At 39.4% G+C, this 15,358-nt stretch overlaps 2 long non-coding RNA genes across 5 annotated transcripts; both read right to left on the bottom strand.

Moving 5' to 3' along the window:
• Positions 1 to 928: 928 nt before the first annotated feature.
• On the bottom strand, positions 929 to 15,102 carry LOC110897994. 3 transcript variants are annotated; one of them, XR_002569178.2, is made up of 5 exons: positions 14,529 to 15,102; positions 14,081 to 14,445; positions 13,054 to 13,141; positions 6,651 to 6,738; positions 929 to 943 (listed from the first exon to the last, which is right to left on the bottom strand). It is a non-coding gene; the product is annotated as an uncharacterized LOC110897994 (long non-coding RNA). The 3 variants fall into 3 exon arrangements; XR_004876970.1 differs by lacking the exons at positions 929 to 943; positions 6,651 to 6,738 and adding an exon at positions 12,090 to 12,106; XR_002569177.2 differs by lacking the exons at positions 929 to 943; positions 6,651 to 6,738; positions 13,054 to 13,141 and having other exon boundaries at positions 13,925 to 14,445.
• On the bottom strand, positions 7,580 to 8,852 carry LOC110897995. Of its 2 annotated transcripts, none has more exons than XR_002569179.2 (2): positions 8,180 to 8,852; positions 7,580 to 8,096 (listed from the first exon to the last, which is right to left on the bottom strand). It is a non-coding gene; the product is annotated as an uncharacterized LOC110897995 (long non-coding RNA). The 2 variants fall into 2 exon arrangements; XR_004876971.1 differs by having other exon boundaries at positions 7,580 to 8,068; positions 8,180 to 8,847.
• Positions 15,103 to 15,358: the final 256 nt, after the last annotated feature.

Genomic DNA, 15,358 nt, shown 5'->3' with positions numbered 1-15,358 from the left:
TGATTACACATTCAACATAAATTATTACGTGATTACACATTCAATATAAATTCATTACGTGATTGCATATTCAATAATAAGAACTTAATTGTTTATGTTTTAATACGTGATTAAATCTCTAATATACGCCATTATGTGGTTATATAGGTTGATTAGCTAATATTTTGTATTACATTTATACTTAATATGTGATTAAACCTGAAATATTTAGGTATTTCGTGAAACAATATGTATTACATGTTTTGTTTTATATTATATTATATTTATGGTTAGTACGTAATTACTTAATCACTCAGTGGGGTTTTACATAAATACTATAATAAAATCACGTAATGGGTATTCAAAAATCACATAATCAATTTTTTTGAACGGCAAGGAATGACGTGCCAACCACGGTGACACCGGGCGCTTGGCTTTCCCCAGTTGTGCGGAAACCCGACCTCCACCCGCCCGAATGCATGACAGTGGAATAATCGGTAAAACCTTGCCTTCCGTACAAGTCGAAACGACGCCACCCGTATTCGCTCTTCACCTGGATGTCACAAAAATAATGAGGAGAATAGGAATCGAGTCTGGGTCATAAGGAACACCAATTCTTTCTCCAACCACTCCACCACTGTCACACCCCCAAAATCCACCATGCGGAGTACCACCGCTTGGAGGCGTGACGTGATCAGGATCGAGCCACCAATCATATTGAACAATGTAATTAAGTAAATGAAATCAAACACAATACGATTGATGACCAAAGCTAGTTAGCTAAGTTTAGTTTAAACAGCGGAAGCATAAATGTAAAGTCCAAAACATAAGTCCATAGTTTTTAAGTTAAAGTTCAAAACGCAAGTTTAATAAGTTCATAAGGATTTAAATATTAAGCACGGAACATAACGGTCTGTACACCACAACGACTCCTCCCTCGTGCAAGCTCCAAGCATTTAGCGACCTGTAAGGCATGTAACAACGAGTCAACAACAAAGTTGAGTGAGTTCACGGTTGGTTGGTTAGTTCTAAGTTGTTTCTGAAAACGTGGTTTGTCTTTCATTGGCGTAATTGCCGTGGGGGTTACCCCGTAGTCGAAAGAAAGTTTAACCAGTTCATTCTTTATTACCCATACCCTGTCCATGATTAGTGGGGGCTTCCCCATGTGAACTACTAGACCGTATGGTATCGACTACTACGCAAGTAAGTTGTGCCCTACATCAGTGTCTATCATCACTGATGGTTTGCCATAGTCCATTAGTACACGCCTGTCCGACTGGCACGGTGTGAGGTTTGTTAAACCTAATAGCGCTATTAACTAATGACCTGCTCGCCATTGGCCTCGACGATTAAGTCGATATAAAACGAGGGACTCATGATAGAGTTTTGTCTAGTAAGTTTAAGGTTGTTGTCCTACACAAGGAGGACGAACGTACGTAGTTCTCCCAAAGAGAATACACAGGATTAATACTGGCATCCTACCCGAGGAGGATGGCCGTACATATCCTACCTAAGTAAGATATGTAGATTCCGTTTTAATTCTTTAACCCATTCCCAAACCACCGGGAATCCCATGCCTTAGAAAGTGTGTGAACTCACCTCGGTTTGCGCGGTTAGATTCTCAAATATAGCTAACAGTCAAAGTCGGTCAATCACGTCCTAGTAGGATTACCACTTAGTTTATTAGTGACTTCAAATAAGCACAAAATTCCTACACGCATCTAACACATAACATGCATCACTTTAACAATTTATGCCCATATAGACTCCCCAACTATTCCCGTTCACAAATAAACATACGACATTGCACATAACACTTCTATCGACATATAACATGTTAGATCATTCACAGATAACATATTCGACATTTAGACACGCAAATCACTACTTATGTCGTTTCCACTTAATTATCCGAAACTGGTCTGTTTTCGAGCATTTTAATAAAATAGTTATCATATTTCAAAAATTCCCAACTTTTTATAGAAGATGCTAAACGACCCAAATATTATTGTGTAAAAATCTCGGGATCTAATTCATCACCAATATTTTACTAAAAATAATTTTCCGGACTGCAATCAGATTCATTATTTTCTGACTGCAGTCTATGGAATAATTCATTAAAAATTCATTGTAAGTCGGATTGACGAAATTCTAGCGGGACAATTACTACGACATCAGTGTGCATCTACAGTACCAGTTTCGTGATCTAACTCTACACAGAACTCAAGTTACGACAGAAAACAGAACGTATATTTTCAGCAGAAAAATGCAGCTCTAGCTGCTGTTACGGAATGACACTTTAAAAATAGTAAACGAAGTCCAAAAATTACGATTCTGGTGCCATTAGAACCGCATTTCATATTACATAAATCTAGACTTCAGAAAATACATTTTTTGTTAAGTTATGGTCCTGTTACAGCCAGTTAAAGGCGGTTGGAAATGCAGATCAGCAAGCTGTTTTCAGTCTTTTAACATTATAAAGTGTGTTCGATTGATTCCGTTAACATGTTTAGCGATCACAACAATACTTACAGCAGATTATCACTTATATATTACAGATTTATCATGCAATATCATATTTCATTCATCATTTTAACACTACTTCAACATATGTTAGATGATGTTCAAGATTTGTTTATGTTTATTAGAGTTCTACCTTTTCGATCTTTAAACCTCATTAACCACTCAACAATCATGTAAAATGCAAGGATCTAAGTGCTTACCACTAGCACAAGGCTAGGAGAGTTCGAGTGTAGAAAAGTGGTGGACAAAAGAAAACGAGAGCGGTCCTTCAATTTCCGAAGGCACCGAGCTTCGTTGTTCACCTTCTTGCACCTTTGTATGGATGGAAAATGGCTAGAAAGTGACTTGATGGTGGGTGTATGGTGGATGGTTGTGGCTGCCGATTTCAAAGAAAAAGAGGAGAGGAGAGCTAAATTTTGTTGATGTGTTTTAGTGAATGAAACGAGATCTATTGGTTATATTTATAAACCAAGTTAGGGCTTTAACCAACAAATAATGTGTTCTCTAGATTTTGGACAATAAGAATAAAATAATCACAATTTGGTGGAGTGTGTCCCCTATGGGGAACCGTTCGGTTAGGGGGGGGGGGTTATATGGTTGGATTTGAATGATGTAGTTAGTAGCTAGTTAGATTAGTTAGGTGATTAAATTAGTTACTAGTGTGTTATGTGTTATAACGGGTGTTAGGGTGTTCGGGGAACCTAACTAGCTCAATAAAGTGAAAACAATGTCATTGACAATATTTTTATGTTCCGGGTAAAGTCCGGTTGTTCGGTTTGACACTGTTCCGTTAAAGTGCTTAATTAATCCGTAAAGTGTCATACATATGTATTTTTGTAACGTTTTTTATTTTCAATACTCAGGAAAGCATAACAGACTATTTAATGACTTTTCTGTACACTATTAGTATGTTGACAAGTACAGGTAAGTATATTACAGTAATCAGAGAGCAGTTAAGTAATTCCACACAGCGTCAAGCACTTTAATTACCAATAATAAATTGTATGGAATACATGGAATTTTGAGGGTTGTCACATTCTCCCCCTGTTAAGGAAATTTCGTCCCGAAATTTAGCTCGTGGTTACTGAGGAAGCTAGTTAAGTTGCGTTGGTTTCCTGGTTTTCCTGGGGTGTCACATCATCCCCCCGTTGATTTGGAATTTCGTCCCGAAATTCTGCAGTAGCTTCAGTCTCAGTAGTGGTTGCATTTTTCTTAAACAGCTGGGGATACTTGAGTTTCATTTGGTCTTCTCGTTCCCAGGTATACTATGGGCCATGACGGGAATTCCAACGAACTCGGACGAGAGGTATTCTGGTGTGCTTGAGAATCTTAACATCTCGATTCGTAATCTCTACTGGTTCTTCGACGAATCGCAGCTGGTCATCGATAGTCAGCTCCTTGAGAGGAACTATGAGGGTCTCGTCTGACAGATACTTCTTCAGATTTGACACGTGGAAAACATTGTAAACTCCGCTGAGTTCTTCAGGTAGATTCAACGTGTAGGCGACCTTGCCAATTTTCTCGATGATTTTGAAAGGTCCGACATAACGCGGATTGAGCTTGCCTCGTTTGCCAAAACGAACTATACCTTTCCAAGGTGAGACTTTGAGTAGCACTCGATCCCCAACCTGGAACTCGAGTGGTTTTCTGCGCTTATCAGCATAGCTTTTCTGACGGTCACGAGCTGCCACCATTCGTTGTCGTATCTGAGCAATCTTCTCGGTTGTATCTACAACCAACTCTGGGCCAGTGATTTGACTGTCACCAACCTCTGCCCAACGAAGAGGTGATCGACATTTCCGTCCGTACAACGCCTCGAACGGAGCGGCGTGGATGCTGGTGTGGTAGCTGCTGTTATACGAGAACTCCACTAGTGGGAGGTGCTTCTCCCAGCCATTACAAAAGTCGATTACACATGCCCGAAGCATGTTTTCAAGGGTTTGGATGGTGCGTTCAGACTGTCCATCCATCTGTGGGTGATAAGCGGTGCTCATATCCAATCGTGAGCCAAAAGACTTGTGCATAGCTTGCCACAGTTCAGAGGTAAAACGCGCGTCACGATCAGAAATGATGGAGGTTGGCACTCCGTGCCTTGATACCACTTCTTTTAGGTAGATGTCTGGTAGAGTAGAAAACTTATCCGTTTCCTTGATAGCCAGAAAATGTGCAGACTTGGTCAGTCGATCCACGATCACCCAAATTGTATCGTTTCCGCGTTGAGATCTGGGCAGGTCAGTAACGAAATCCATGGAAATTTGCTCTCATTTCCATTTAGGTATCTCTGGTTGTTGAAGTGGGCCTGATGGTTTCTGGTATTCGACCTTAACTCTCGCACAAGTCAAACATTTACCGACGTAGGTTGCTATGCTGACTTTCATACCAGGCCACCAGTATGTAGTCTTGAGATCATGGTACATCTTATCCGAACCAGGATGTACTGAGTAACGAGACTTATGCGCTTCATCCATCACAAGCTCGCGTAGATCTCCATACAGTGGAACCCAGATGCGTCCGTTAACATAGTAGGCGCCGTTTTCTTTTTGTTCTAGCCGTTGCCTCGATCCTCGTAGGGACTCAGCCCTGATGTTCTCAGCCTTCAATGCTTCAGCCTGAGCATCGCGAATCTGAGCGGGAAGGTTAGATTGGATGGTAAGCTGTAACGCACGTACACGCTTAGGTATAGTATCCTTTCGGCGGAGGGCGTCGGCGACAACATTGGCCTTGCCCGGATGGTACTTGATAGCGCATTCATAATCATTCAAGAGTTCTACCCATCGGCGTTGTCGCATATTCAATTCCTTTTGCTTGAAGATATGCTAGAGACTCCTGTGATCGGTGTAAATGGTGCACTTGGTACCGTACAGGTAATGTCTCCATATCTTAAGCGCGAAAAAAACTGCTCCCAATTCCAAGTCGTGCGTAGTGTAGTTCCTTTCGTGAACCTTAAGTTGGCGTGATGCGTAGGCAATGACCTTGTCACGTTGCATCAACACGCAACCAAGTCCTTGGATGGAAGCGTCGCAGTAAACCACAAAGTCATCTGTGTCACACCCCGAAATATCAGAGCTGGCGTGACTGGACTGGTATCTTCATTGCACAGCGGAAGCAATTAGCTAAGACTTCTAGAAAATGAACGCCGCTAAGTACTTGAATTCCCATGGGTTCTCCTATTCCAACCGTTCCATAGTTTTGAAAATGCAACCTGAGAAAGAACATGCGAAAAAGTCAACATAAAGTTGAGCGAGTTCATAGTTTGTTTTGAAAAGATTTAAAATAAATCTTTTTGATAACCGGTTTTAAAGTTGCTGAGAAAATATAGTAAAATCATTTTCTTGGCATGATATATGAAAACTGTGAGTCTAGCCCACGAGAGTCTTTGTGCATTGCACGAGAGAGAATGGGTCGAGCCCAAACGAACCTTTGCAAGCAGGATCAGCGCTTCCTCTTACTTAGGTATAGTTTGAAAAACGTTACCAAAGTTTGTAAATCCATGTATTTGTGAGTTTACTTCAAATGAATCTAAAAACATTTGAAAATCTGAGTATTAAAATTGGTATGTAAGCGTCTATGAACAGATCATTAATGTTTTGCAAGGACATTAATATGTGTGGCGACATAGGAAGCACTCAACCCTAGCGGATTTCCCCCGGTCCACCCGGTTAGAACAACAAAAGCACTACATGGGCCACACAAGGACCCAAGAGTGGGGCTCGCTACACCCGATAGATCTACCACTTTTGCCCTCGGTCTTATACAAGATTAATGGCACTTAAGAGAGATTACTATTCGCTCACCTGATCTAACAGTTCATTCCCTAGCTTAACCATACCCTAGTTAACGTATAATGTGAGAGTTATTCATGTCCTTGGGCCTCTGCCCATGTCCTTGGGCCTTTGCCCACGCCATTCGTGTTATTAAAACTCATGCATGTTTCGAAAAACACTAATGTTTTTATAAACCGGTATGTTTAGCATAATCTTTTCGTAAACCATTTGAGTTTGTTAAAATCATGTCGCAAAATGGTTTATAAATATGCAATATTCATTTATCGAAACCTTGTGTGATTTTGCAAAACTTGCATGTCTTTCCACCCCCGAAAACATTTTATAAAAATGTAAAACAGTAAAAAGTGGGGGTTATGAACTCACCTTGACAATCCTGTGCAAAGCTAGCCTAGCGTGATTCCGTAGTGTCATTCCAAGAACGTGAAGTAGCTAGTGTGCGACTATGATATTCCTACGAAGGAACAATTATAAGTTTCTAGTACAACGACGTAGTTAAACTACGTGTCCGAGCTCTACCGACTCGTAAACAGAACGACTCTACGAAGGTGTTGTTAGTTGATGCGAATAGAAATACGTATACGTATACGGATGAGGGTGCGTCTCGTTGCAGTTTTCGTAGGACGGAAATAATTATATACATATATATATATATATACATATATATATATATAGATATATATATATATATATATATATATATATATATATATATATATATATATATATATAATTCGAAAACTTGAATTAAATATAGGATATAAACAACGGTTATAATGAATATAACTAATTATATTTTTATAAGTAATCGTCAAATAATAGTCGATCGAAATAACTATGACCACTATATTTTTGTATAAAAATTATACGATTAACGACGTTAAAATCAACATAGAACATTATATTTGTTTCGAAAAAGTATACGAATTAGCGTCGTTTGAAATAAATATAACAATTATATTTATTTTACGAAAGTACACGAAGTTATTAGATTTGTCGTTGTTTTGAAATAACATAGGTAATCATGTTTATTTTGTATAAAAATCGAGTTTCGTTAAGTAGTAGATTAGGTTTGTTGGATTGTTATAACTTTGTTTTGAAACTCATAATACGTCGCTAAAATAAATGTACTTTCATATTTTTTTATAAGAAAACTCGGACTTCGATATGTGTCGTTTATACCATATAAATATATTTGATATTTCGGATTTTTACGAAAAATCGGGCAGAGTTTCCTTTGTTTTTCGAATAACCCGACAATAAAGTCGTCTTATTTTGACAAAGCTCAACAATAATCAATCACTTCAAATACTATATGCTAAAATTTTATGAAATACGACAAAATAAAGCGTAACTAATCACTAATTGATTCGGGTCGAGCTCGGTCGCGTAACTATCTAAAATCTAAATTACGTAACAATAATAATTCGCTACGTTTAAGTTGTTACCGGGTCTTGGTTTGACCGAATTTGACCTCACGTTGACCTGACGTTGACCACGGTTGACCAAACCGAAACTGACTTGGTTTGACTATGCTGACTCGGACCCGAAACCAACCGTTGACTGCTGTTGACTACCGTTGACCTGTTGACCTGTAGCTTGCCTGACCTTGACTGCTTTGACCCGAACCCGACTGAGTTGACCCGAGTGTTGACCGGGTCGACTCGGTGTGACCGAGTCTCGAACAAAACTTGATGTTGCCTGTGGTTGACCTAACCGTACTGAGTTGACCGAACACTTCAACCAATCTGGTCCGAGTGGATCCGAACCTAACCTGGATCAATCTTGAGCCGAAAAGGAGTCGTACAGGAACTAAACCCGAATCAAAAACTGAACATCACTACTCGGTGAACGAAAGAGAAGAATGATTAAACGGAATAGATAATAAAACTCACCGGAAAAGTAACAGCTGTAGCCGTTCGTCTTCATCATCATCATCGGCTTATCACCATCACCACCACGTTCATCATCATTATCAATGTCAACAGCGGCAGTCGCCGCCGTCACTGTCGTCTCTGCTGAGTCGCCGGAAAACGACCAGTACCGCCGCTGCCGTCAACATCTCCGGCGGTTACAGCCGCCATCGTCTCCTTCTCTGATCCTCTCTCTCTCTTCGTCTCCTTCTCGTTCCGTCTGATCTTCGTAGCCTGAAACGAAGGCACGAGGGGGGGGGGGTGTTTGGCTGTGGATGTTGTGGTTACCGGAACAGACGGCGCCGGTCAGAACTTCCCCATCTCCGGTCGTCTGTCGAGGGTATCGAGAGGGTATCGAGAGGAAGATGATAAACCAAGTGTGCTCCATGGAAAACAAATTTTGGATCTGGACTTATACCCGAGAGAGAGAGAGAGAGATGAGGTAGGAGGTACAAGACTTAAATCTTTATTTGTGTGTGTTAGGATAAGATAGATCAAAGAAAATGGAAGGGTTTTCTTGCTATGCGGCTGATCAAGATTAGGGAAAATGAGGGTTTGTGAATGATAAAATGCTATTTATACATAGGGTTTTTAATTGGGCTTGGGCTTGGGCCCAAGGCCCACAAGCCCAATCCCCGAGTTTAGGTGACCCGAAATTCCTACAAGACCCGTTATCGCAACCCAAACTCCACAAGCGTCGAAAAATAAAGTTTTAAGATTAAAATGCGTAAAATAGTGTCGTTTGTCGGGTTCGACGCGTTCGTTCGTCGCTTTAACTAAAAATCGCCTAAAATACTACGTTGACCGTTTTAATTCCGTTTTTCGGTCCGGTTTAAACTACGGATATTAAAACTTAATTGCGGAGCTAAATATTTTGAAAAAATTTAATATTTGTTGGCGTCGTTAGTATTTTGTTCGGTTTCAGTTCGTTACCGTGTATTGTTCCGCAGATTTCTCCAGCAATCACCATATGCGCACTGTAACGTCGAGTAGGCGTTCCTAGACATTACAAAAGCCTAATTGGGTTTACTCGTGCCTTAAACACTATTAATTATTGCCTTAAACGTTCGCTAATTGCGTAATTAGAAGCCGTTAATTATCGGTTGTCACATTCTCCCCCTGTTGCAGAAATTTCGTCCTCGAAATTTAGACTATGTTATCTCCTCAGAGTTGTGTCGTTTCGTAGGTAAGTCCGAAAAATACCAAAGTGAATAACCATGTAATTCGAAACCAAGAGTTATTCAGATTACGTGAATGTAAGGAAATTTTGTATCAATAAGAACCCAATGGTTCCACTGAGTTTGTTTCGGAAATCGAGGTCAAGTGAACGAAGTGTTGTGATACTATCACCAATGTGACTAAGTTTACGGGGTTCAACAAAAGAGGAAATTCAACCAATGGAATTCCAAATGAATGTTCACAATATGCAACTCAATATTTGAAATGACAGAATTTACTACCAACGGAATCTTGCGTTGTTTATTGTATGATTGAAACTCGAATTCAACAAGCTCAACTAAATAGAATCATAAAAATGAATTGTCAACTATCGAACCAGTAAATGAATAAAATCAACGTGTTCACATTATTGAGTTGCAAGGATACACCGAAATGAAATACAACCGAACCTGGTGTATCATCGTCTTAATACATAGTTGCATTAAGACTGTTTAAATGATGTGTTAAACGAAGAGCATATATAGTTTCGCATGAAACAGTCGATCACGATTAGCACAAGCTACAAGTTTATACCGACGCCACAAGGTGTCGTAGTGAATGAAATAACTCGATGATAGCGGTGACCGAACAAGTATCACCGTGTATTGCATGAAACGCTCGATCATGATTAGCCCAAGCTACAAGTTTATACTGACACCACAAGGTGTCAAAGTGAATAAAACAACTCAATAATAGCGGTGATCGAACAAGTATCACCGTGTTTTAAATCAAATGAAGGCTCAACGAAATAAATGTGGGTGTTCCAAACAAATCCCATAGGATTTTTAATTGAAAATGAAACAAATAAATAATGTTTTTCGATCGAAAATGGAAGAGCAATAAACATCACAAAATGTTCGATTGATGCTGAAAGAATCGTTAAGAGGTACACTGAAATATTTAACACGAACTTGTGTACCATCATCTTAACACACAATTGCATTAAGACTGATTTAATACAATAAATCGAACAAACGGATTTAATATCAATATTCAAATAAATAAGCAATTAAATCCGTACATGATGTGTGCAAACGAGATTAGCGCAAGCTTCAAATATGTGAGACGCCACCACAAGGTGATCGTGATCAAAGAAACGACTCAATGAAGTCGAGGACCAAACAAGCATGTTATGGTTCAAAGCAAATGAAGTGCTTGTTGGGATTATGTAGAATATAATGACTTCAATCCATCATATTAGACCTTGAATTGAATATATATCATGAGCAAGTTTAAACAATTGAACTTGGTTTAGTCACATTTCAACAATGAATGCACGTATCGATACGAAATTTCAACATGGTTACAACGAAAAACCATGTATGTAGCTTGAAAAGGAAAAGAGATCCAACAAGTTTCATTGACTTGATATCAAGGAGTCAACGCTTTACAACAATGCAATCGTCCAAATCACAATGCAATAATCAACGTAGAGAAACAATATTGAACGTTGATAAAACAACAATTTCGAGTGAAGTCACATGCGTAACAAACGACGCATGTATAAATATGAATTCATCAAGAATGAAACAAATGAGCATTCACTATTACGAAAGAAAATTTTTGTGATGCAATGATCATTAGGGGGAGTAGAAGTATGAAAGTCTACTCACTATATGCAAAAAGTCGAAATTTCAACAAAAGAAATCTAAGGACTTTACCTGGAATTTCGCGTGATAATCGTTTGTTAGTTGACATTACCATGGAATGTCGAACATAGCGTAATCGCCATAAATGAAATAGGGGGAATGCGGAGACGTGTGACTTCTTTTGCAACGCCCATAGTTGTGAGTCTCATTAGACCTAGTATCGATCGTTATGAAACCTTGTTTCAACGTACCTCAGCATGATTTGTGTTGCTTGCAGGATCACTTGGCAAATTGCCGCATTTCGATCCGTAGTTCTCCCGCTGACAGGATTAGCATCGTTGTTGTCGTGACCATTTGTGGTTTTCCCCAAGGCCTCGCCTCGAAAATCGTGTGTGATGTACTTCGACGTCCACTGACGTATAGTTTAAGTTTCATGTATACCTGTTCACTAGCGTTTCGTTCTGCGTAGAATATGATGTGCTCCGACATCCGTTGATGTATAATTTGAGTTTCATGTATACTCGTGCGCACTAGCATTTCGTTCCGCGTAGGTTACCTGCTCTGGTAAGTAAGATAGCATAGACGACATAATATAATGGCGTTTGCGCGAGTTAATAGTCGCAGTTTCTAAGTGAGGACCTCTAATGAGTTTCGACGTAAGTTTTCCAAAGGTCCTAAATGCATGTTATCCAAAACTCTCAAAGTTTTGCTTACTATATGTAATCGTTTCATGTACCGTGTATCCAACACAACACTTGTGTATGTTTAAAACCAAAAGTGTTGACTCATTGTTTTCGGCAACGGTTAGAAACCCATATTCAGTCCTAGGCGTTCTGTATGTGTCCAAGTCTTAATAATCTAAGTTCCCAGAGGAAGTAAGGTTAAAGCCTAGGTATCTCTACAGAAACCTAATTCGCTGAAACCTAATGCTCTAATACCAATCTGTCACACCCCGAAATATCAGAGCTGGCGTGACTAGACTGGTATCTTCATTGCACAGCGGAAGCAATTAGCTAAGACTTCTAGAAAATGAACGCCGCTAAGTACTTGAATTCCCATGGGTTCTCCTATTCCAACCGTTCCATAGTTTTGAAAATGCAACCTGAGAAAGAACATGCGAAAAAGTCAACATAAAGTTGAGCGAGTTCATAGTTTGTTTTGAAAAGATTTAAAATAAATCTTTTTGATAACCGGTTTTAAAGTTGCTGAGAAAATATAGTAAAATCATTTTCTTGGCATGATATATGAAAACTGTGAGTCTAGCCCACGAGAGTCTTTGTGCATTGCATGAGAGAGAATGGGTCGAGCCTAAACGAACCTTTGCAAGCAGGATCAGCGCTTCCTCTTACTTAGGTATAGTTTGAAAAACGTTACCAAAGTTTGTAAATCCATGTATTTGTGAGTTTACTTCAAATGAATCTTAAAAACATTTGAAAATCTGAGTATTAAAACTGGTATGTAAGCGTCTATGAACAGATCATTAATGTTTTGCAAGGACATTAATATGTGTGGCGACATAGGAAGCACTCAACCCTAGCGGATTTCCCCCGGTCCACCCGGTTAGAACAACAAAAGCACTACATGGGCCACACAAGGACCCAAGAGTGGGGCTCGCTACACCCGATAGATCTACCACTTTTGCCCTCGGTCTTATACAAGATTAATGGCACTTAAGAGAGATTACTATTCGCTCACCTGATCTAACAGTTCATTCCCTAGCTTAACCATACCCTAGTTAACGTATAATGTGAGAGTTATTCATGTCCTTGGGCCTCTGCCCATGTCCTTGGGCCTTTGCCCACGCTATTCGTGTTATTAAAACTCATGCATGTTTCGAAAAACACTAATGTTTTTATAAACCGGTATGTTTAGCATAATCTTTTCGTAAACCATTTGAGTTTGTTAAAATCATGTCGCAAAATGGTTTATAAATATGCAATATTCATTTATCGAAACCTTGTGTGATTTTGCAAAACTTGCATGTCTTTCCACCCCCGAAAACATTTTATAAAAATGTAAAACAGTAAAAAGTGGGGGTTATGAACTCACCTTGACAATCCTGTGCAAACCTAGCCTAGCGTGATTCCGTAGTGTCATTCCAAGAACGTGAAGTAGCTAGTGTGCGACTATGATATTCCTACGAAGGAACAATTATAAGTTTCTAGTACAACGACGTAGTTAAACTACGTGTCCGAGCTCTACCGACTCGTAAACAGAACGACTCTACGAAGGTGTTGTTAGTTGATGCGAATAGAAATACGTATACGTATACGGATGAGGGTGCGTCTCGTTGCAGTTTTCGTAGGACGGAAATAATTATATACATATATATATATATATATCTATATATATATATATAATTCGAAAACTTGAATTAAATATAGGATATAAACAACGGTTATAATGAATATAACTAATTATATTTTTATAAGTAATCGTCAAATAATAGTCGATCGAAATAACTATGACCACTATATTTTTGTATAAAAATTATACGATTAACGACGTTCAAATCAACATAGAACATTATATTTGTTTCGAAAAAGTATACGAATTAGCGTCGTTTGAAATAAATATAACAATTATATTTATTTTACGAAAGTACACGAAGTTATTAGATTTGTCGTTGTTTTGAAATAACATAGGTAATCATGTTTATTTTGTATAAAAATCGAGTTTCGTTAAGTAGTAGATTAGGTTTGTTGGAATGTTATAACTTTGTTTTGAAACTCATAATACGTCGCTAAAATAAATGTACTTTCATATTTTTTTTATAAGAAAACTCGGACTTCGATATGTGTCGTTTATACCATATAAATATATTTGATATTTCGGATTTTTACGAAAAATCGGGCAGAGTTTCCTTTGTTTTTCGAATAACCCGACAATAAAGTCGTCTTATTTTGACAAAGCTCAACAATAATCAATCACTTCAAATACTATATGCTAAAATTTTATGAAATACGACAAAATAAAGCGTAACTAATCACTAATCGATTCGGGTCGAGCTCGGTCGCGTAACTATCTAAAATCTAAATTACGTAACAATAATAATTCGCTACGTTTAAGTTGTTACCGGGTCTTGGTTTGACCGAATTTGACCTCACGTTGACCTGACGTTGACCACGGCTGACCAAACCGAAACTGACTTGGTTTGACTATGCTGACTCGGACCCGAAACCAATCCGTTGACTGCTGTTGACTACCGTTGACCTGTTGACCTGTAGCTTGCCTGACCTTGACTGCTTTGACCCGAACCCGACTGAGTTGACCCGAGTGTTGACCGGGTCGACTCGGTGTGACCGAGTCTCGAACAAAACTTGACGTTGCCTGTGGTTGACCTAACCGTACTGAGTTGACCGAACACTTCAACCAATCTGGTCCGAGTGGATCCGAACCTAACCTGGATCAATCTTGAGCCGAAAAGGAGTCGTACATGAACTAAACCCGAATCAAAAACTGAACATCACTACTCGGTGAACGAAATAGAAGAATGATTAAACGGAATAGATAATAAAACTCACCGGAAAAGTAACAGCTGTAGCCGTTCGTCTTCATCATCATCATCGGCTTATCACCATCACCACCACGTTCATCATCATTATCAATGTCAACAGCGGCAGTCGCCGCCGTCACTGTCGTCTCTGCTGAGTCGCCGGAAAACGACCAGTACCGCCGCTGCCGTCAACATCTCCGGCGGTTACAGCCGCCATCGTCTCCTTCTCTGATCCTCTCTCTCTCTTCGTCTCCTTCTCGTTCCGTCTGATCTTCGTAGCCTGAAACGAAGGCACGAGGGGGGGGGGTGTTTGGCTGTGGATGTTGTGGTTACCGGAACAGACGGCGCCGGTAAGAACTTCCCCATCTCCGGTCGTCTGTCGAGGGTATCGAGAGGGTATCGAGAGGAAGATGATAAACCAAGTGTGCTCCATGGAAAACAAATTTTGGATCTGGACTTATACCCGAGAGAGAGAGAGAGAGAGAGAGATGAGGTAGGAGGTACAAGACTTAAATCTTTATTTGTGTGTGTTAGGATAAGATAGATCAAAGAAAATGGAAGGGTTTTCTTGCTATGCGGCTGATCAAGATTAGGGAAAATGAGGGTTTGTGAATGATAAAATGCTATTTATACATAGGGTTTTTAATTGGGCTTGGGCTTGGGCCCAATCCCCGAGTTTAGGTGACCCGAAATTCCTACAAGACCCGTTATCGCAACCCAAACTCCACAAGCGTCGAAAAATAAAGTTTTAAGATTAAAATGCGTAAAATAGTGTCGTTTGTCGGGTTCGACGCGTTCGTTCGTCGCTTTAACTAAAAATCGCCTAAAATACTACGTTGACCGTTTTAATTCCGTTTT

Source organism: Helianthus annuus, chromosome 13, assembly GCF_002127325.2.
Source record: "Helianthus annuus cultivar XRQ/B chromosome 13, HanXRQr2.0-SUNRISE, whole genome shotgun sequence".
In the NCBI taxonomy this organism is placed as follows: domain Eukaryota; kingdom Viridiplantae; phylum Streptophyta; class Magnoliopsida; order Asterales; family Asteraceae; genus Helianthus; species Helianthus annuus.
The sequence above is the reverse complement of the archived record's forward strand: the minus strand, read 5'-3'. Positions and strand labels throughout refer to the sequence as shown.